The 22,458-nt window shown below is 45.4% G+C and overlaps 1 protein-coding gene across 10 annotated transcripts in view; it reads right to left on the bottom strand.

Annotated features, from left to right (window-relative positions):
- WDFY3 (WD repeat and FYVE domain containing 3) overlaps window positions 1–21,094 on the bottom strand; it is a 137,020-nt gene extending 115,926 nt beyond the window's left edge. For 7 of the 10 annotated variants that reach the window (XM_048942752.1, XM_048942759.1, XM_048942757.1 and 4 more), the window contains exon 1: window positions 20,501–20,638. The gene's annotated coding sequence lies outside the window, so the exon portion shown is untranslated. Of the gene's footprint in view, window positions 1–803; window positions 943–11,737; window positions 11,989–20,500; window positions 20,639–21,075 lie in introns of those variants that run through there. The other 3 variants (XM_048942756.1, XM_048942753.1, XM_048942754.1) reach the window with 3 other exon arrangements.
- Window positions 21,095–22,458: the final 1,364 nt, after the last annotated feature.

Here is a 22,458-nt window from a genome sequence, read left to right as displayed (position 1 = left end):
GCCCAAGCTTCTGAGAAAGGCTTCATTTTGCAACAGCAACAGTTCAAAGGAATGTTCAGATGATGAGCTCTCATTCGCACAAGAACTGTAACTAAATTTTAACTTTGTGCTTCTCTAAAAGAGCCTCCACACAGCAGACCTCATGCTGCTAAATTCACATTCAAAGTTCAACCCAACTTTCCTCCACGTCTCCCCTGACAACTCCTCTGTTCATCATTTCATTCACCGCTTTCTCCTCTCCTCGGAGATAGCAGATGAGAGAGATTCCTGGCCAAAGCCATCTCACTAGGCACATTTCTGACCGTAATTAGTGTGGATCACATTCAGATCAGAAAATAACACCCATTTTTATTCTCAATTTACTGTGTAGCTTCATACATTGCCTAGAAGTCCTAAAAAGCATAAAAGAGAAGGATGCAGTTAACATTTAGTTCCCAAAGTTCCATTTCTGTCAAAGCAAGTATCCTGCACCAAGGAAACCCATTCTGCTGAGAGTTCAGACATGCACTGTGTAAAGAACATGAGTGAATGAGAGCCTTGCCTCAAAGCACAAGGCCACAACAAAGATCCAGCGGGAAGTAAGCTTCAGACCCAAATCATTACAGAATGGGCACATTTTGACAGACATGGGAAAAAAAGTTAACAAGATGGAATGATCTAAACCAAGGAAACATCATTCTCCAATGTGGAGTTGTGATCTCTCTTCACACACGCAGTAACCTCACTACTAGAGTGGTCCATGTGCTCAGTCACAAAGAGAAACGTTAAGAGAGGAATGCTGACAGATCAAAATTTTAACTTACTTTCCACGGTCATCCAGTTCTCCCTGTTACCACAGGCACAGGATCACACCTTAATCAGCAATCATTTCCAAGAGTCTGTAGTTAATGGGTTTGCAAATGTGCAAATTCCAAGTGTGGATCTGCAGTTGTGCTGCGCTCACTGTGAGGAGGCATGGAGGATCCTCTCTGCCTTTTTTTTCCCTTTTCATCTTTTTTTTTCTTCCCATTTGCTGATGGAAGATGGGGGGGTGACTCACAGGGAGGAGGACGCAGCAGCTGACCCATGGTACAGCCTGAACCCTCCTTCCCCTCAGCATGCTCTTACTCAACTTCCTCAAGATGTATTTTGAAGGATCTGTTCCTCCTTTATGACAGCCTCATCACTGCTCTTCTACAATTTCATTCTCTACTACTCCTCTGAAACATAAGCATACAAAAGTCCTACAAGTCCACCAAATGGAATCCAAGTTGGTCACAGTCGTTTCTCCTATTGTAAAGTTAAAACTCAAAAATAATAATTTTTAAAACTCACAGTAATGGCTGAAGTGATTTTTGGCAAAACCAAAGCAATAAAAAAAATACATCCATAAAGGGGAAAAAAAAGGACCTATCTATGAAATCTAACATTTCATTATAATTCTATTGCCTAAGAAATAACTGAACATGAAGAAAAAAGATAAAAGCTGTCAAGATATAAATCCTGCCTGTTAAAGCTATTTAAACTCTCACTTATTTGTGTTCTGATATGTTTTTCAGGGGAAAGAAAGTACTACAGAAACAGAATGCCAGTGCACAACTGGCAGCAGCAGGAGCTCTGGGTTAGGTTGGATGGATTACTGCCATTCAGACACAGGCTAATCATGGTGCAATGCCTGCAGCCTCCAACAGATGCCATACAGAAATGGCACACTTGGCCTGCTGCCCATGCCATTAAAACTAGCCCAGGAGGGGCTGTTTTGAAGGAATTGGGCTTTTCAGAGCACCATCAAGACTCTTTCAGCTCATGATACAGAAACTAACTGCCGAACACCACAAATTAACAGAATAACCACATTTGCAAAATGAGATAGATTTCATCAGAACTCAAGAAACACCACAGAAGTAATTGAGCTTGTATGTAGGAGGAAGTTTTTCACGCAGAGAGTGGTGACACACTGGGACAGGTTGCCCAAGGATGTTGTGGATGCCCCATCCCTGTAGGCATTCAAGGCCAGGCTGGACGTGGCTCTGGGCAGCCTGGTTGGCGACCCTGCACATAGCAGGGGGGTTGAAACTAGGTGATCTTCGGTTTTGTTCCTGATCAAATATGATACAGAAAGCAGTTTTAAACAGTGTGAACAAATAACACTCTGATAGAAATTATTTTCTTGTCTACTTAATGGTAATACAGGTTAGATTTAATGTAAACACATGGTAGATTTACAGAGTGAAGGTGCAATGGACAGGAGGTTTGAAATGGTTTTTAAGAAGATGGGCATTTTATAGGTATGTTTTTTGTACGTGGTCATATATGAAATTCCGGCAGCAATCCACAGAGGAGAATTCACAGTTCAGTCTGTGACGCCTCCAAGAGCTGTAGTGACTGTAAAGTAACCTGCTCCTCGTATGCAGCACCACGCTCACACCTCCGCAAGCTAACCCCTATCTGCAACTTGAAACTCGAGTAGAAATGTCCCTTTCCATTGCCTGTGACAGAAAATAAAACCTCCAGTAATCATCTCAAGAGTGCACTGAATCGAGAAGGAAAACTGAGATGTAGACAACAGCAGCTTGGAAAAGAAACCACCAGATTTAAAGAAAGAAAAAAAACAACCACTTTCTAAAGCAGCCAAGAAACCACTTCCTCCTAAATTGCTAAATTTCGGAGGTTTCTAGCTCAACTGCTGACTACTTTGAAACCTACTAAAAAAAAAGAGCCTTTAAAGCTATTATTCTTTATTAGATCCCAATTAATGTGCCACCACGACCAAAGAGTTGCCCTCCAGAAGTTATGTATATTTTGCTTTAATTATCAAAACTGCTAGGAAGCAATTAAAACTTTCTTGAGGGATACCACCTCCTATCACCAAACAAACCAACCCCAAGGACCACATGTCAAGACAGGCATCAGGAGGCAAAACAAAACCTCTTAAGAACATCCTGATTCAAACAATCTTCTCTCTTGCAGTGAACAAGGCAGAGAGAGACTCCTAGCAAGATGCTCACCTTCAAGTTCTTAAAGAATAGCCATTAGTTTGGATTTTGGTGAAGCTCTGAGGCAAGATCCTCAACTAAGCAGATTCTGAGATAAAAATGGATCTGACACACATCTCAAAACCAAACAAACTCTTGTGTACCAGCTTCCATTGCACTGTGCTTCAGGCATTTGTTTTGGCGAGCTGGAAATACCATGCAAAGACATTTGCCACAAATATGCTCTGTTCAGGGTGACAACACATTATCCAAAGTGCTTTGTGGCAGGTCTGTAGGTGCTAGCTAGTCAGTCAGAAATTGATTCCCAAATCCCTTCTGTTAAATACACAAAAAACACAACTGCACTTATGCAGTTGCCAGAACTATAGGGACGAGGTCTGAGCTCCAATGGTCTTCAACAGCTACAGAAGCAATGCATTAACCCAGTGACAAGTGTGACCACCAGAAATTGATTGAATATGCACAGCAGAGCAAGGCTGTACTTGAGAAACCAAAATTTAGAAACCAAAAATGAATGTTCCTCCCATGAAAAATCTGGGGAGTAGGGGTACAAACAGAAGAGACTGGAATACATGTCACACATCCACTCTTTCAGCTGCAAAGAGAACACCTTCTGCATATACGGTATCTCTAAAGCAGACTGAAGCACGCTTCCAAACTCCAACAAAACCAGCTCGCACCAAGGGGAGAGTTTGCTACAATAGACAGCACTCACACAGATCTCTACCCAAATGTCCAGTCCCCAGTGCAGACAGACACTAAGCAAGAAAATGTATCTTTTTGCATTGCTTTTTTTAGCATAACACTTACTGACTCAATACAGATTTTAAACGTTTGATACCCAAATTGCTTCCTGGCATTGGACATTAATTGCTAGAGCCTATTTATGACTGATACAGATCACATTTGCTATAGAAACCCAAGATATTCAGCAACCAACATGCTATGACAGATCCACCACTTCTTCTCATCTACTGGGACCACACAGAGTATGCTCAGTTTATCTGTAAGCAAAAACCTGCAGGACAGGTTCCCAAGGGCTCCCGTCCCACCGTCCTGTGCCACACACATATCTGAAAGCCTGAACAGATCAGAATGACCCACCTGGAGTCACTGAAACTACATACCACCTCAGTGACAGCACGACATCAAACTGCCACCTGAAAATGAAGCACAAATATGGCAAGACTTACAGTAGTTTTGCAAAGCACTCACTGTATTATTGTACATGATTATTCTATTGCCTTTATTATTGCAGCGTGATCACTCGGCTGGAAAAGATTTACAACTGACTCGTTTTATAGATGGGAGAACTGTATGTTATTTGGGGATCCAAAGTGTATGTGCACATGGAGGGGAAGGGTGGGAAGAGGAGTAGAAAGAAATGTATCCCAGGCCCATCTTCTGAAGGATGAAAAAACACCAGATATTTACTTTATTCTAATATCATGACAACAGGAAATCATAACTTTTGACCTCAGCTTAGGCAAAGGCCATTTGCAGCAAAATTTCACTCAGATCTAAGCAAATGCCTGGCTTTGTTTTTGTTTTCTTTCTAATGACATCTAAAAAGTACAAAGCAATTCTCATGAAAAACTAACCTTTCTCTATCCATTTTGCATTTCCAGTGATATACAAGGGCAGCTTTATTTTACAGCACACTGAACTGAAGGAAAAAAACAACAAATGGGACGCTGACTGACAGACACTGGGGAGAGTAGGAAAGAACAGCATGAGAAAGAAAATAAGTTTGCAAGAGAAACAGGCTGGAGGGGTTGGGTGCAAGGGGGAGAAGATGATTTAAAAAACACCAAGCAGCACAGCAGCAGCTGGTGCCCAGGGACTGGGAAGGACTTGGGCTCCACAACAACAGCGTCAGTTGCATAATCACTGCTGCCTGAGAGCTTATACAATGTCCGCCCCTATCCTCATCAGGGAAACAAATCAGCAACAAAAAACATCCTTTCAGCCCACAGTGCAAGTAAGTGAACTGCCACATGTTAAATGCTACTACAGACAAGAGCCTCTAGTTTCCAATGCTACTTTTTAGCTTACTTGAACACAAAACATTAATTCCTACCTTACTCCTCACTAAAAACATCTTGTTTTCCCTAAAAACATGTCCTGTTACCACTGCCAAGCCACAAGAATTTACCACCTGGTCTTTCCAGCCCTGCTCTTGCACGACACATCCATGCTGCAGGAAGCTGCATGTAAGGCCAAGCTGCAGGAATCAAGAGCTCTGCTGTCGCTGCAGAACTTCATGAATTCTGAGGCTTCTGGAACATTGGAGACCAAGAAACCTCAAGTACTAATGCCTGTAGTTGGCTATTTTGCAGATACCTACTGCAGAAGACACAACTTATTTCTAACAGAAACGGAGATGAAAGAACCACAGAAGAACTTCACACTGCTTAAGATGCGCAGAGAAGCTTTTCCCTGAGCTGTGCATAGCATGGACCTGTGTGCTGTGCTATGGCACAGAGCAGGAAAGGGAGGTTTGACTCAAGTGCGACAGACCAAGAACACACTGCATGCTGACTGAAGAGCAGTTGACTTGCAGCTTGCCAGCTCTGAATCAATACAGATAACTCTAGCCTAATTACAGTCCTCTTATTCAGTTCTTGGACCACAAGAATGGAAGTTTTACCTCCTCTTGCAAAAATCTGCATTTCTCCTATTGTCTCTCCTCTGCTCTCAGTCTCATCCCTTTGGTTCTTCTAACGTCTGGGTCAGGAGGTTTACATCTTCCCACTGTGATTTGGGCTCACGGCCCAATGCTGCTGCATTGCAGAGTCAGCAAACACATGATGCAGCAATATTCTTGAATTTCTTTGGATATGAAAATAGATGCCATTGCTGACAGACATTGAAAGCCATCCAGAGACCCCAAGGCACTTCAGAAAAAACGAAAACCCACAGCAGTGATGCCAAGATGGTCGTCCTGACTATTTTAAGTCCTATTAGTGCTCTGAATATTGCAGAATTCTCTGAAAGCACAAGTACAGCACAACCATTTGCTTGCCTGCTCATTGCTACAACCCCAAAAAGCAGCCTTTGCTCAGCAAGGACGACTACCAGCAGCAGTGGCAGGAATCTGTGGTTCCCCTTGGGGTGGGAATACCATGATCTGTTCCAGTGGCAGCACAGATGAACTGGAGAAGAAAACGAGACGCTTAACACGTTGCCCACAAGCCACTTTGGACTGTCGGCTTCTGAATAAATAAACAGATGAAAACAGACCCATCTCTAGCAAAGGGAAACAGAGAAGTTTCTAGCCCCAGTGCCTTTGCACACACAAGATATTCAGAGATGGGAAACTACATGAAGGCCTGCTCTTCTCCACTCAACTCTTGAATTCCGAAGGGGCCTCAGGGAAATGACACAGATGTTACTTGAGTTCACCTTACAAGAGGAGACATGAACACAGCACAACTGACATTAAAGAAGAAAGGACTGCTGAAATACTCACTGCACTGAGACCACGCTGAGAACACCCCAATTGCAGCCACATCATCTCCACCTCCCCACAACATCCACCTCATCATTTCAGCAAGTGCAAATGGAAGCTAAGCTACGGTCTCTTTAAATATACAGCTGCCTCCTACAAGTCATGCTTGTAAATCTTCCTCTCCTGCAGTTCCAAACACGTGTCAACTTAAAATTGTTCACTTGAGGTGAGTCACTGTGCTGTACTATGACAGTATGTTTGGCTCAACTGCCCTCGTTTTGCTTCAGCTCAGTGCTCAGGGAAGGGCTCCCTTCCCTCTCCTGCCAGCCCACGCACTGCTCACAGCAGAAGGGGCTCCTTCCCAGCCACAGGAGTTCCCTGCGATGCTCTCACACCTCATGCCTGACTTTCCGCAGCAACCCAAAACGTGAAGTGGAAAAGATGGTCACTGCCCCTTCCAGGAGGTGGCTCAGCAGCTCCTTCTGAAACCCAACAGCTTGCAAGTTGAAGTCAAGCATGACTACCAAAGTAATTCCATTTCTATAAAATCTGATCCCAGAACATCTCCTACCTGCATGCAATGGACATCACAGCAAAAACATACCACCTCTCTGCCACAACAGTCCATTGCGGTCACTACAGCTGTGTCTTGGCTAGCTACAACTTCAGAGGCAGTGACCACGTCAGCGGCAATTCATCAGCAACCACCACAACCATCTGCAGTTCATTTAAAACTTTGCTTTCTTTGGTATAATGGGTTGCTGCAGAGAGCAACAATCCAACCCTCAAAATTCCTTACTGTGAACATGCTACAAGGCAGCACAGCTTTATACCTAATGTCTCAGCTCAGAATTAAATAAGCCACTTACCTTCCCTAATGCTTCCTCAGCAACTCAGACTCTTGGTTAAAGACCCCTTCACAGCTCTTTGGTAAACAGCGATAACGTTTCTCACTTTCAAGGACTCCCGCTTCATTCATTCAAAGACAAAAGCAACTCCAGCCCACACCTATCACTGCAGGACACTATCCCCAGGAAGCCAGCAGCAGCCCTGCTCCGGGACTCCATCATTCCAAAGCTGGCACTGTGTGTATATTTAGTTACAGGACAGATACCCGAACATTAAAGAACAAGCAAGTCAGAAATCTCAGCGCTAAGCTTCCGATGCTGCTATGTTACCCACTTCCTAACCCACAGGAAAGTGGTTTACATAAGAAGATGCAATGTGCTGATAAGTGTGCACATCTGAAAGATCACCAGCTTTAAAGACTCACTATTTAGGTGTCAAGGGTTGCTCTGTAGCCGATATTTTCCAATTAAACAGCTCTCTAGAAGTATGATCATGAAACCAGAGTCTAAGGTAACGGGAATCAAGGATGCTTGGAAGGCAATTACTTCTTTTCAAGGCTGTCTGGGTATCCTAAATATCTCTTCCAATTACAGTCAGCCAAGTGCTCCACGTCAGAAGAGTCTGTGTCCCAATAAATCTTCCCAGCTAAATTAAAAATACCTCTTTCTGCAAAGGGAGATGGAAAGAAAGGAGCAGACCAGAAGGAGAAACTGAAAAAGCAGATAAATTGTAAGCAAAGTAATTATAAATGATGCAGAAAGAAAACAGAGATGGCAAGCTTGGCATCCAGAAAGATAAGTGGAGATCCATCCAGCAGACAAGAAGGAGGAGTCAGACTACACATCTGCGGACACAAAGCTCCTAAAAATCAATTCTCTTAATTCACTAGAAGCTCAAACGCACACACTTGATCCTGACTATTTCTGCTCTATAATCCCAAAATTATAATCCTAAAACTTTCGGAATACCACCCTCTCAAACAAGCAAACAAACAAAAAGCAATAGCACAGATCAGTAATAGCAATAAGAAAAATTGTTGGCTTTCCCCCTTAAACCACTGATGGCTTTTGTCAGCGGCACGCTGTAGGAAATCCCAACTTGCTGTGTTGATCTAACAAGAACACAAATATGAGCATGCTGTTACCTAAACGCGTCAAGTTTCAGCTACTGCTTCTCTGCACAGCAAAATAAATAAGCGTAAAACTTTCATTCTCATCTCATCCCCATATCTAGATGATTTAGGGAAGTAACACACAGAAATAAAACCAAGTCTTCTGCATCCTGTATAAAATGGAACTTCCTTAAACTTAGCAACTGCCAGTCCCGTGGGCGAAAGGGAATGGCTCCAGATTCTCCAATTCTGCCACTGCTGCACTGATGACAATTCACCTGCCCTTGAATACCCAGAAAGAAAAGTAACAGCAAAAGAGTTCAGTCTAAGAATAAACAAATATATACATGGTTTGGAATGTCAGTGCTAACCCATAGTTAAATAAGCTCAAATCAGCTGAAGCAATTCAGAAAACAAACAAACAACATCTAATTACTTGCTGTATTTTCCCTTTGATGTCTAGGGGTAATGAGTAAGATTTCCATATTTAAACATTAAAATAAAGGGTGAAGGGTAGAAGGGGAAGAAGTGTTTGGCAGGGCCACAGTCCATCATCCCTGTGCTGGAGCTCCTTGCCTGCTCCACAGCACTTCTAGGAGGGCACTGAAGGAATTCTCTGTAGCAATCTTTTTCCATTTTGGTGTTAGTCCAGAGTATGTGTTTTAAAACTGAAGACCAGTAGACTGTGTCACAGTCTCTTGAAAATCCACTGAAGTTTTTAAAAGAGTTTTCTTTGAAGGGCAGATAATTGAGATTATGATCAAAAGAACAGCATAAAGGACAAATGAGCATTCTGGGAAAGCTGCATCCAAGCACACAAACACACTCTCTCCTTTGCTTGCTTTCTCCATCACAAGCAAAGCTGTTTGCAAGAGCAGAACAGCAGACCAAAACAAAACCAAAAAAAAGGAAGGCAAAATAATACATTTGTTTCATTTAAAATGCTCCCAGGAGCCCACGGCAGATGTAAGGAGCTGGCACTGCAAGAGAAACACCAACTGTGGAGCAGAGACGGGATTCCCTTAATAGTGGCAAGCTGGCAGAACCCTTCACCCTGCCTGTCCAGACGCACCCACATACCACATGGAAGCAGCTGAAAAACTTCTAATCACGTTGCTGTAAGTAGGGCGTATGTTCAGACAGCAACTCCTCCTCTACCAGAGAGAGCAATTACTCCACAGTGTGGCCAGATGTGCCAAAGAGGGGCTGCAAACAAGGGGCAGGACATCAGTGACCTTTGAGATGAAGGAAATTGAAGTAGGAATAACAGCTCTGGATGGCAGAAGACCAAACATCATCAAAGGCAGAAAGCAAATACTCCTTTCCCAAATCCCAAAACATTTTCCTCTGATGAAAGAGAAGGGCCCAAAAGCTCAGTGCAAGCCTAAGCAGGCCAGCTACTGCTCTTTCCTGACTGAAAGACAGTGAGAGAAAGTGAATTTCATGGAACCGCAACACCACTTTCCTCAGCTTGCAAGTCTGCCAGCACAGAATCTGCAGAGGCTCAGAAGGGAATCAGCCTCCCAAAAGCCACTTCAGCACACACTGCTTCTCTCCAGCACAGTATTCCTCACTGACAATGCAGCCAGCAGAGTAGAAACCAAAAAGAAACTCAAGACCAAGCTGTAGGTGTCTACGACATCACTGTTCAGACAAGCTATTGTAGTTCAGATTTTACAGGCTCTTTTCTAAAAGGTATTTCTACTTACTATCTCATCCACTTCATTTAATTGTTTGGCTTGAGATGAACAGTCTCCTAACACAGGTACAGCCACTGCCTACCCAAGCAAGCGCATCCTGCTCAGCATTATTACGCCGGTATCATCAGCTCAGCAACTTTCCTTTAATCACATTAAGAGAACACCAGGACAATAAGCCAGTACAAACAATAACTAACAGAAGCCAGCCATTCATGCGTTCCACTAGCCTACCTGGGTGAATGCACGAGACAGATAACACATCTGGCTGCTAACGGAACAAGCTCTCTGGATCTCTTCAGGAACGGGGCAACCTTCTAACATCATCCATTTCCATACAGCCAAATGCATGGGAAGAAGGTGGTCAGGTTGCAAACAGCACTCAAAGGGGGAGGTCCTAAGCAGACAAGAAGTTACTCCACATACCACACTGACATTCTTGCAGGATGTAAAGCTGAAGAAGGCACTTTGAATACAAATAATGACTATCAACCACTTTAATGAGTGGTCTCGGTTTCTTTTCTTGCCTTTTTTTTTTTGTTTGTTTGTTTGTTTTTTAAACACTGAGAGGCAAGTTTATTACTGAAGGTCAAGAGAAAGTTCAAAAGTAATTGGGTTGCCTTCTTTGTATGCAAACAGCTATCCATACAGCACAGGGCTCTGGAATGAGCAGGCAATGGTATCACATCATGCCCAGGAAGGGAAGCAAACCTTCTTTCACTTCATCAGTCAGACTCAGGAGCGCGGCAGCGAGCCAATGGGACAGATCACCAGCCACAAGGGGCTCTCCCAGCACAGAGGCACTCACACAGCATGTCTAAAGAAGACGTTTCCATTCCACCAAAAAATGTCAGGAGCAGTGCAGTGATATTTTAATGTTTATGTGGAAAAACAGCCACTTACATTTCTGTAAGAACTACTAAAATCATCCAAGATCCATTCAAGTGCCAGATCCTTCACAAGGCAGTTGTTTTCAGCAAGGAAGGGACACTGCAGAGAGTGACAAGATGTCGAATTTGCAGACCCATTTGTGAAACTTAGATGCTTTTGGTCCTCTGTTTCACCCCTCTCCCTCTTCCACACCTTTTATTGAAAAGGCTGTAACTTACACTGGGCTACTTATTCTTCAAGATGTACAACAAGCACTTCAAGATACAGACTGAGACCTTGCACAACAAATAGCAGAAAGTAAACTACCAATAGGAACATGTTTGGAGATGGCATTGCATTTTTAGCACAAGCCTCCAGCCCACAGTGCATTTGTAGCCATCTTCTTCCCAGCGCTGCTCAAAATACAGTTATGTTCTTGGAATCACATCACAGCAACACTCATAATAAAGCAGGATAGAATAGAGTGAGAAGTTCACTGATGTCAAAATACTTAAGCATAGACATAAAAGAAAGGGAAGAGGAGACAACCAGGATATCCCTGAAGAAGAAAGAAACAGCATTAAGGCAGCGCACAAAATCACACAGAGATGCATCTTGCTTCTGACTGTCAGTTCATAAATAGCAGAGGGAGACAGTGAAAATGGAAATTAGGAAAGATAAATCAGAAGAAACACATAACAAAACTCAGTACCACCCTTGCAGAGTTTGCCGTAATTAAAGAAAAGCATTATTCTTCCAGCAGGTGCAACAAACGCTGCCATACCTCCGATCAACAGCTTTAAAAACACGACTATAAATCCTCGCAGGCTGGGGAGACGGGTTGCTTAGGCAGCAGCCTTCCCTATGGACAAGTGATTGCATGCACCGGCCATGAAAGCTCTTCTTCCTCCACCCTTCAAACCTCTCGCTGGTGGCCGCCATCAGAGCGCTGGTAGCCAATGCCGTATTATTTCCTCCATGCACAAAGCCTGGAGACGAGTATTTCTGAACACTAAAGCAAGCAAATGCCATTCTTCTCTCTGGACACAGTTCAGTGCATGTAAGCTTTATTCTAACAGCAGCTGATGAGAGTTGGAGGGGAACAGCAGGCTTACTTTTTAACCCAGCACTCAGTGCTGTAGTCAACTGACGGACTTCAAAAGAATAAAGTCCTACAACATGCTTGCCAGACTGCTTTTCTGCTCAGCTCCTACAAAAATACTTCACTGTCATTACCAAAGAAACTGGGGGCAGGGGGGAGGGTAGGAAAGAGATTTATTCTGCTAGTTTTACTTTTTATTGCTGGATTTTACTTGTTAACTGGCAAACTGGCCATAGCCATGTAAATAGTCACTAACACAAAAGAGAAAGAAAAAGGACAAGAAGTCTTGGCAAAATGCTCTTACAAGATTCTTCAAGGTATCTGCAGACAAATCCCTTTTGTCCAGTGTATGTAAATGGTAGCAATACTTGCAGTATTGAGAAAATAACAGAAAGAATTAAGGTTTTTATCTAACCTCTACTTTCCATTCATGTGCACAAGCTATTTGTCTACAGAAGCTGCTGAAGTATTTCCATACATTAACATGAAAACATCACTGTGCACATACCGTGCTTTTTATTTTCCCTTCTCAAGTATCAAAACCATCCATAAATCCTGAGCAATACAGTTCTTCTACAAACCTGGATTATTCAGAGGCTTTTTAAAATCAGGGCACTACTGAATGCCTTGCAAAGCCAACGTTCTTGGTTTCATTTTTCAAGTTAATACCCAACTTCCAGTTGAGTTGGAGTATTTCCAACAGAGCTCCTTTCCCCTTCACCCCTTACTGATTAACTACGGGCTCATCCCCTCGAACATATACCACAAGCAAAGTCAAAGGGTCAAAGGACATACACTGCTTATAGCTAATTTGCTTAAGTTCACTAAAGCAACCGACTGTCCCCTGGACAAAGGCAGGAGCCCTTCAAATGTGCCTACTTTCAGAGAGCTTCTATTAGTCCCTGCTGGGAAGGCACAGGGGCAGCCCAGAGCCACTCATTCCCAACACACAAAGGAGAGCTTTGGATCAGGTACAGGCCCCACTGTGACACACAGCTGCGTTACAATATCCACTATTTCCAACATCCATCACATAACAAAGCAGCTCACTGTCTTCATTATCATTACCGTGGAGCTACTGGGAAGTGAACCAAAACCAAAATGTATTCCAGCAGACAATGACTCTGAAGTGCGTGAGGCATAGGAACTTCCCCACCTTCCCACTCCAAAGCAGAGTTCAGAGAAGGACCACTACCAAAGGCAAAACGAGCACAGCTCATCAGGGTCTCTGCTTCTCCAGCACAATCCTCAGCATAACACTACAGCACAGGCCTGAACTCTGCTCAAGAGCAACGGCTTCTAACAATATTATCACTTCATTCTTTGAAGCAATTGAGATAAGCCTCGTCTCGCATGTTGTGCTCCTTGTATCTTTCCAGTTAAAGCTTTTGCAGACAGCCCTCTATAAACAGGCTGTGAGAACAGCCCCGCTCCTCCTCTTTTCTAAACAATGATGTCAAAGAGCATGAGCAGGAAGGATGAGGGAAGTCTGTCTTCCAAATGTATTCTGCCTGTGCCAAAGGAAGCTCAGGCCTCACCTTGCTACATTCTGTGTTTCAGAGCAACAGCAACTATATGGAAGGAATGCATTCCACATCTCATCTAAAAATATATATACGTATTTAAAGACGCGCATAGTTTGGTGGAAAACATTCTTCTGAGGACACGATCTGTAAATAAACACTTCCTCTGCTTCCCTTTATTAAAATAAACATAAATCGTTCAGATCCGCGTGTGCATCTGAAGCACATATGTATGTGTTTTACTGAAATAAAACCAGATTATAGCGTTATATATGTAATGATAGCTTTACATATATAACCGGTCACTGGGCTATGCCAACTACCACCAGAGAAACTGCAAAGAATTTCCAGAGGCAGCAAGGAATCCATTCTTTCCCCTCATTTTTCCAACACTGCTGGATCTATGATCGTGTTCCCAACAAGAATCAAAGTGAAGTACTTCTGTCTCCAAAAACTGCTATGGTCAGCTGGATGTGCTGCTGCACCTTCCAACTCCAGCATACTGGGAAGCTCAAGGAGGAACTCCCTCATTACCTCAGGACCCACTCAAAATCTGAATTCAACTTTCCTCACTATCCTAACTACTTATGCTAAATGCTCAGAACAAACCTAATTAACAAGGAAATGGGTATCCTTTTCAATTGTATCCATGGAGATTTCATTGTTACATTTCTGCTGTACCTCACTGCTGCATGGCCCCAGACTCAAGCATCAGTATCCCAATGGTGGTGCAGTACCTACCCTATTCCTATGCTATTTCATATCCTGTTTACTGCTTACTTCTGGCTGCTCAGAGATGCTTCCGTTCTTCTGTAAACCTAATGAAACTCACACATACAATGAATTTACTTTGTCAGAGAGGAAATCGGCAATAACAAGGCTACTGCCAGCTCTGATCATATCCTTCTCAATCTCCTTATAGTTGTGACACCCAACTCCTAGCATTTTGCCACGTGAATATTTCAAATCTGTTTCAACTCTCAACTTGTGTTGAAAACACAGTCTGCACGTTTTACCAAACACAAACTGCATGCTCAAGGCTCAGAAGCCAAAAAGGAAATGAATTTACTCCACACCTGTAAAATATATTTATGCAATAGCTTTCAGCCCACCACAACTGAGGGTCAGCATGCTGACAATAGAACTCTTAGGCTGGCAAGCCCAAGAACATCCAAGTTTTACATTAAGAAATACACTTCCATTTGCTTTGTTTGTCATCCTTCCATGCGGTACATTCTGTTCTGCGAGCACTCATGCAAATAGAAAGCCAGGCCTCCATCTCAGCGCCGGCTCTCAAGTGAAGCTACGAGGACCCCCATAAAATGCCATTAGTAGGTAGTCGATCTGGGCAAGAGAGCAATTGCAGAGAGGAGGCTGAGGACCACAAATGGCATTCTGAATGGTATGGAGGTGAGGCTTGGCATGAGAGCAGCAGACAGCTGTTATATTATTGTCCGCCTGCAACGAAAGCATTCTTTCCTGTTCCCGGATCAGACCACTAAAGCTCGTCCTCTGCCACTCACAAAGCTTCAAAAGCTTCTGCCATTAAAACAGACATGGTGGGGGGAGGCAGATAATTTCTGAGCACCACGCAGTACTTCCACACAACACCCGTCCTCCCCAGTTCTCTGCACGCTGGGTCCAGGCACAGCATACATTCCCATTGCCACAGAGGCCTCTGTGACATGGAGCCAAAGGCCAACGCAGCGCCAACCAGCAACACACCTACTGCAAACCACTGCAGCCTCACAACAGCACACAGTCTGATGCACCTCAGGCAGGGACTGCCGCTGATCACAACAAGCACACTTCCATCTGATTCATCTTCTTGACTACCTTTACCCTCCCTCAGGTAACCCTGTACCCCTCTTCCTTCTGGGATTTTCCATCATCCGAGCACTAGAAACCTCTCATTTAAGAGTTCTATTTGCAAGCAAAGGTGATATTTTGTCATCTTTTTCACTGAAAAGCACAAGCAGTCCCCTGATATGCATTTTTTCCTTTTTAAATACCACATGCTTTCTGGGCACCCCAGGGATTTTCTCAGCCCTGAATTTCTCTCTCTATTCCCACAATATCAAATTATACAATTATACAAGTAAGGGATATGCTCACAGTACCACACAGCCAAAATCAAACTTCAGAAAGCCCACGGTGCATGCACTCCCTCCCTTGCTAATGTAGTTCAGTTTATGTTTTGGTTCTCAGTCAGAGCTGGGGGCAGCAAGTGACATCTAATTCTCAAAACAGTACTCAAGCTCAGTGTGCTCATTGAAGAAACACACCATCAGCTGCTACTTCACAAATATCAAGTCACATTGCTTCCAACTACTATGAGATCTTTAATATATCTTCATTTAAAAATAACAAACACATATGGAAACGTAAGAACAAAAAGCACACTCCACCTGGCAGAGTGATACTGAAGCAATGGTAAGATAACACGAGTTGAGCTACTCAGGACTAAGAACCAAGCTGTGCTCTGTAATGCACCATGATACCCCTATAAAATTCAGCACTGGAAGCCAAAACCAGGAGTACACTTTGCTCAAGAGCTCCCATCCACCTTCTGACTGCAGTCACACTGCTTCAAAAGCAGGAGACCGCAGAGAACACCAAAAGAAAACACAGGGCTGTATTTCACTGCTAGACTTTATGGAACTCCTGGTTACTGGCAGTGCTCAAAGTTCTATGCTTATGTATTTGCTAATTTGCTCCTTTGAGGTAAGCACTGAAATTCACCCTGTACTCTGAAACAGCTCACCACAGAGCCTCAGACACACATGCATGGCCATTAGGAAGGAAACGGATGGTTCAAGAAAGGGAACAACTTCTTTCCCCAGCTACCAAGATATTAGAATAATGTGTTGGGGAGATACAGGGGGCAAAACCAAGCTATAAAGCATCTGACTTTGCTAAGATAGGTGTGTAACTGCCATATACCTACCTACCCTGAAGAAGTCTGAGTTTAACCCTTACATACTTTAGAGTAATATGCAATTCCTCTGGAGTACATAAAAAAGAGATGAAGTAAGAATATCTGGAAAATCCACTTTGACTTCTTCTCAAATTTATTATGGCCCACACAGCGAGTTGGCCAACCTGCTCAATGCTCCTTCCTTGTAATAAATGCATTGTAACACAATGCATCACATGTAAATAATAACAGTGTTTGCAGAAGTCTAAGATTAAACATTCTCTTAATGCACGTCTCATTGTTATAATTGAGATGCATCCACATCATCTCTCTCTTATATCCCTTAATGGCCACCCAAAAATGTAAAGCCATGTGCTTTCATACCACTCAGTATGACCTTGTCCACTTCACAGCTCACTCTTCCCTAGCACAACAGCACTCAGTTGCTTTGGACATTTCAGAAGATACTTGTTAGACATGCTACAGCCAATGCTGCAAATCTGTTACCATTCTGCGATACAAGGGCACTAGCAGCTACATGCTGCAGATAGGCTGAATCCCGTACAGGACACCAACAGAAAGCCAGAAAGAACAAAGCAACCAACACCATTTTCCCTTAAATAAAATAGAACCTATGGGGTGGTGGTTCTCACCTAAATGGCAAACCTAATTCCACCTAAATGGCAAACAATATTTCTCCCAGTTTGAACACGGTCAGTCCTACTACCACAGCCTCAATTTTGCTCAATGAGAAGGGTGAAAAAACATATCTACGTACAAGACAAGAGTCCCCTGCCATTATTCAGGAGTCCCAAAACTCCAGCATCATTTTAGGAGCCACATCAATCAGGCATTTCTGCGCAGAAGAGAAATGAGAAATTGTGAGAGAGAGACAGGAACAGAGAAAACAGCAGCACTGCCTGAGGGACAACCGGCCAACCCCAGCGCGCATAGGAGCCTCCTAACTACATCCTGCCACCCAGCCCGGGCAAGTGAGAGAGGCCTGGCATCAGGAGATGAAGCCTCCAGCAGAAGGCAACAGCAGGTACATGAGTGAGCCTGCTTATCCCAAGATGAAAACTTGAAAACAAAATACTGAGTTAAAGAGACATCCTGTTGCAGTTCCTTCAGGATGCCTACAAAACAAAGCAAGCGTTTTCTGAAAATAAATCGGCATTGCCAGCAATTCAAAGAAAGTACCAACACAAGTATTTGTTGTGAGCTGGACATTTCAATTGCAGTTAGCAACGCACCTACCAACAGCAACAAAAGAAAAGCACGGTGAACTAAAAGCTCCAATACAAAACCATGCAAAAATCAACTGTTTCATTTCCCCATACGCATACATGTATTATGGCCCAATGACAGATTCAATTTACCACTTCAAAATGCAGGTTTTATTATAGGAAGATTTTTCAAAAAGAGACTTCCACAATTATGATGCACTGGGGGGTAAATTAGAAGCAAGATATGTGGTTTCTCACATTAAAATGTACTGTAGTCCAGCTCCTCCTCCCCAAAATCTATTTATTTTGGACAGATGATATAAGACTTCCTTAGAGCAGGAAGTCCTGCAAGTCAGAGGCCACTGCTGAGCCAATATTTCCAGTATTTTGCAATAGGAACTTCAAATCCCTTACAAACACGAACAGAACGGCCAGTCGGCATCTGCAGATTTGCCCTGCAGCACTTTAACAATGAGGGACCAACCATGTGCTTTCCTTTGCATAGTTCTGCTCAGCAGACTTTCAGAAACTGAGGTGAATCCCCACGACCCAACAGTACAATGCATCCAACAGCAGCATTTGGGAGGCAAAACGCTGTGCTCAAACTCTGCAGTTTTTAAACAATCTCATGACAGCCTTGAGTATTTCCAACAGGAAACCAACATCCATCCATACTCTCCATTATCTCCACACAGTACTCAGCCCAGAAGTCTTCCACACTTCAAGAAATCCAACTGAGCACTGGAATAAAACTGTGAAATAGATGAAGTAAGGCTTGCAGGTGTGAAATACATTGCTGAAGTCTTCTAACAGCAAGAAATGTCTGCACATCCCAAAGACTTGGGGCCACATACATACACTACTGCTGACAGTCACGCTCCAGTGACCCAGAGCTATGCAGGGAGACTGCTGAGGTACCTTCTCAGCTGATCCAGGTTATAAGATGAAACCACACAGGTTTCTGAATTACAGTTGTTATTTCCAACTTGAAAATAACAAGAAATAGTTTTCTTTTTACTTAGCATCTTCCAATTACTGTTCTGAAGGCAAGTTTGCCCTCAGCTACTATGAGATAGCTGATCTCAGGGCACAGAACTGCAAATGAGGAAACAGTGTACTAGAAGGACTAACTCACATAAACCTTGAGATGGAAATGCTGCAATGCATTTCTAAATGGGCACTGAAGTTATTAAATATCACAGCAGCACTGTGCCTAACTTGCTTCACTCTGAATTGAATAGATGACCAGCTCGCTGAGAACTGCAGTATAACTCCAGCCATACAACACTCGTACTCCAAGCTGTTGGGCAAATTGGAAAAACAAACAGGTCCATTTCCCAGCAAATACATACCAAACTGAAGAACACCGTTCACTAAGAGTCTGTTCTAACACCACAGATATTTCAGGCATTCTTCTACTCAAAATATTTTGCTGTCCCCAGCATTCAGTATTGCAGAGCTGGCTCCAGCTGAACTACACAGATCCATAGCAAATGGCACAGAAATACCATCTGTGACCCAAACTTGTATCTGAAGCTGGACTGACAACACTTCATTACCAGGGTCACTGTGCAGATGCAGGGCTTCACATTTCCAGTATCAAAGCTGGGAACTCTACAAAGTATTTTGCTTTATAAACATGCCTGTCTATAGCCTAACGATATCGGGAAAGAGGTGCTTATCTCATAGTGGTTGACCAACTCACAAAGCAATAATGCACTCCATGCTTGTGAACACTACAAGTGTATTGGCATGCTGTAGGACACATGAAATACCACACAAATGCCAGCTCATACACACTGTGCACACAGCCAACCCCACCGTGCCACTGCTTGAGTTACATTTGCCATGGCACCAAAACGTGCCACAGATGCACTAAAATGTGTCATGATGCCATCAGGACAGCTCCCTGCAGCCCAGGTTTGGGGGAGTCTGTGATGCTGAAACCCAACACAACAGAAGCCCTCTGAGGCCACCTCTGTGTGGAATGGTCCCGAGGGAGGTGTCACTCACCTGTACCCAAGGCACACATGGGCAGAGAGCAGCCACATGGCTCAGGCTGAGCTAATGCACCAGCTAATTGTGCTACTAACACAACGCGCAATATCTACCTTTCCTAACAGGAAACCTACCATATTCCATGGTGAAATATAATGCTTTTGTATACACAGACCTACGGTGCCAACTAACCAAAAACCAGCCAGAAAAATAAGCCCAGGGCTCGCTGGTCCTCAGAGGAATCCTTCTGGGAGTTACTCTTGTAAAACACACAAAAAACCAGGTAGGCCATTCACGAAAACCCAGCAGAAAACAGGCACATTTACCCTTCTGCACCGCCGCCTGCCTCCCTCTCTCTCCACACCGGCATCTCCAGCCCCAGCTGGGAGCCACGGCCCTCATCCCTCAAGGTGAGCACCGCGGCTGGGTCGGAGACCACGGACGAAATAAATAAACTACCCCGTGAGGGAGACGACGACGGAACCCGGCCGCCCCCCACGTCAGGTGCCTGCGGGAAGGCCGCCCGGCCCGGCCCTCGCCTCCCCGGGAACAACAAAGGCCGCCGGGCTCCCTCAGGGCTCCGCCAGGCCGGGCTCCGGCGGGGCCCGCGCGGCGAGAAGGAAACCCATACAAAATAGAGAACGTGACGGCCGTAACGGACCGCCAAAGGCACCTGCCGGGCCGCCCCCGCTCCAAGCCCGCACGGCACCCCTCCGGCACGGCAGGGCCCGCGGCGGGGCGACAAAGCGGCGGGGCCCGGCCGAGGGCGGTGGGCACTCACCGGGTAGGCGGCGAGCTCTCGTGGGGCCGCTGCGGCCGGCCCGGCCCGCCGGGGCCGGGGAGAGGGCGGCGGGCGGCCCCTCTCCGCTCTCCGCTTCTCTTCGCTCTGCGGGCGCGGCGGTCAGGCGAGCGGGTGGCCGCGGCGGGGCGGTGCGGGCCGGGCCGGGAGGGCGGCTCCCCCGCTGAGGCCCGGGAGGGCTCCGGCGGGAGGCGCCGCCGCCGCTGCAGCGTCCTGGCCGCGGGGTCGTTCCGGCCCCATCAAGGCCGGGCCGCACCGGGGGGGCCGCGCGAGGCGGGGCGGGGGGAGCGGGGCCGCTCCCCTTGGCGGCTGGTGGCCATCTTAGTCCTCCTCCTCCGCGGCGCAGAGTGCCCCCTCCCCGCCCGGCTGCCTCCTCCCTCCGCTCCTCCTCCTCCTCCCGGCTGGCTCCCGCGGCCCGGCCCGGCGCGGCCACCTGAGGAGAGCGGGTGGGGAATGGCGGGAGGAGGGAGCGGGCCCTCAGGGAGCGCGGGCACTGCGCGCTCGCCTCTGGTCCGTCTGTGGTGGTTTATTAAAAACAATTAATAAAAATTATTTACGGTTATGTTGGGTTTTAGTAGTTTGGCTTTCCCTCGGAGTCCCGCGGAAGGTTCTGTGCCTCCCTTCCCTCGGACAAAGATCCCCCGGCACGCACCCGCCGCCGCTCAACGCGCCGTGCTGAGGAGAACGGAGCGCTGCCAGCACGGGACGGCCGGAAGGGATCCTCGCGGGGCCTGAGGCTTTCCCGCTGCCTTTGGGCGCTGAGTGGAAGCCCACCGAGCGTCCCTTCTGTGGTGCACGAAAGGCACGGCGCGTCAGCGAATGGCATCGAGTTGCGGCAGGGGAGGTTCAGGTCGAGCGTTGGGAAACGTGTCTTTGATATAGTGGTGAGGCGTTGGCACGGGCTGCCCAGGGACGTGGTGCAGCCACTGATCGTGGAGGTGTTCACAAACTGTGGAGATGTGGCACTAAGGGACGTGGTCTGTGGTCGTGGTGAGGATGGGGATGGGATTGGACTTGGTGATCTCAGCGGTCTTTTCCAGCTTTAATGATTCCATTATTTGTGCTGTCATCCACACGGTTCTGATGCTGGAATGCAGAAATAGTTTCCTAATGCATCCCCTACAGCTAAAGGATTCCTTTGTGCCAGTGAGACACATTACCCACGTAAGCATCAGCTAGACACAGCAAGTACAGGGTCACTGCCACCATAGGGCAACCTTCACCCACCCATACCTTACGGAAAGGGTACAAAAGTACATCCATGCTTGTGTCCATTAGCCCTTCTGCCTTTTTCCATCAAGTGCAAACTCATTTCCTTCAAGACATCAGCTGTTAACAACAGTTTGCCTTCCAGCAGTTTGCTTTTTCATTTACAAGATCTCTTTCCAAAGCCCTCACTGAAGGAACTGAGCAGTTTGGAGAATGGCTGCAGGGGTAAATGCAACGAGAACTAACATGTACAGCATGAAGGGCCTGTGTGTTTCATGGGTAAATGATCACAATAAAATTGCCTCTTGCCTTTGGTATCACATCTTATTAAGCGAAGCTGGGCACCTGAGGACAAAGGGAGTCCATGCCATTTACCCCATCTTCCAATGCTGGACATTAATATAAAAAATACAGGTCTATCTATTATTTTTAATTATGTCATAGGTCAGCAGCTGGACTAGATGACCTCAGAGCTCGGTTCCAACCTTACGGATGCTATGAATCTATGATTTGCAATCGCTGCGATACAACTTTTCACCCCATTCTTGTTTATGTAGAGGGTATTTCTATCTAGGACTCGTGGATGTCTGAGATGGGCCCAACTCTAATTCAACTCCTGAGAGCTGTAAGGCCTTGGTGCAGGCTGCCCAGAGAAGCCGTGGATGCCCCATCCATTCCATCCCTGGAGGCACTCAAGGTCAAGTTGGATGGGGCCCTGGGCAGCCTGATGT

This window comes from Lagopus muta, chromosome 4, assembly GCF_023343835.1.
Source record: "Lagopus muta isolate bLagMut1 chromosome 4, bLagMut1 primary, whole genome shotgun sequence".
NCBI classification, from domain to species: Eukaryota; Metazoa; Chordata; class Aves; order Galliformes; family Phasianidae; genus Lagopus; species Lagopus muta.
Note: the sequence above shows the minus strand (reverse complement) of the source record. Positions and strands in the feature narration are given on the sequence as shown.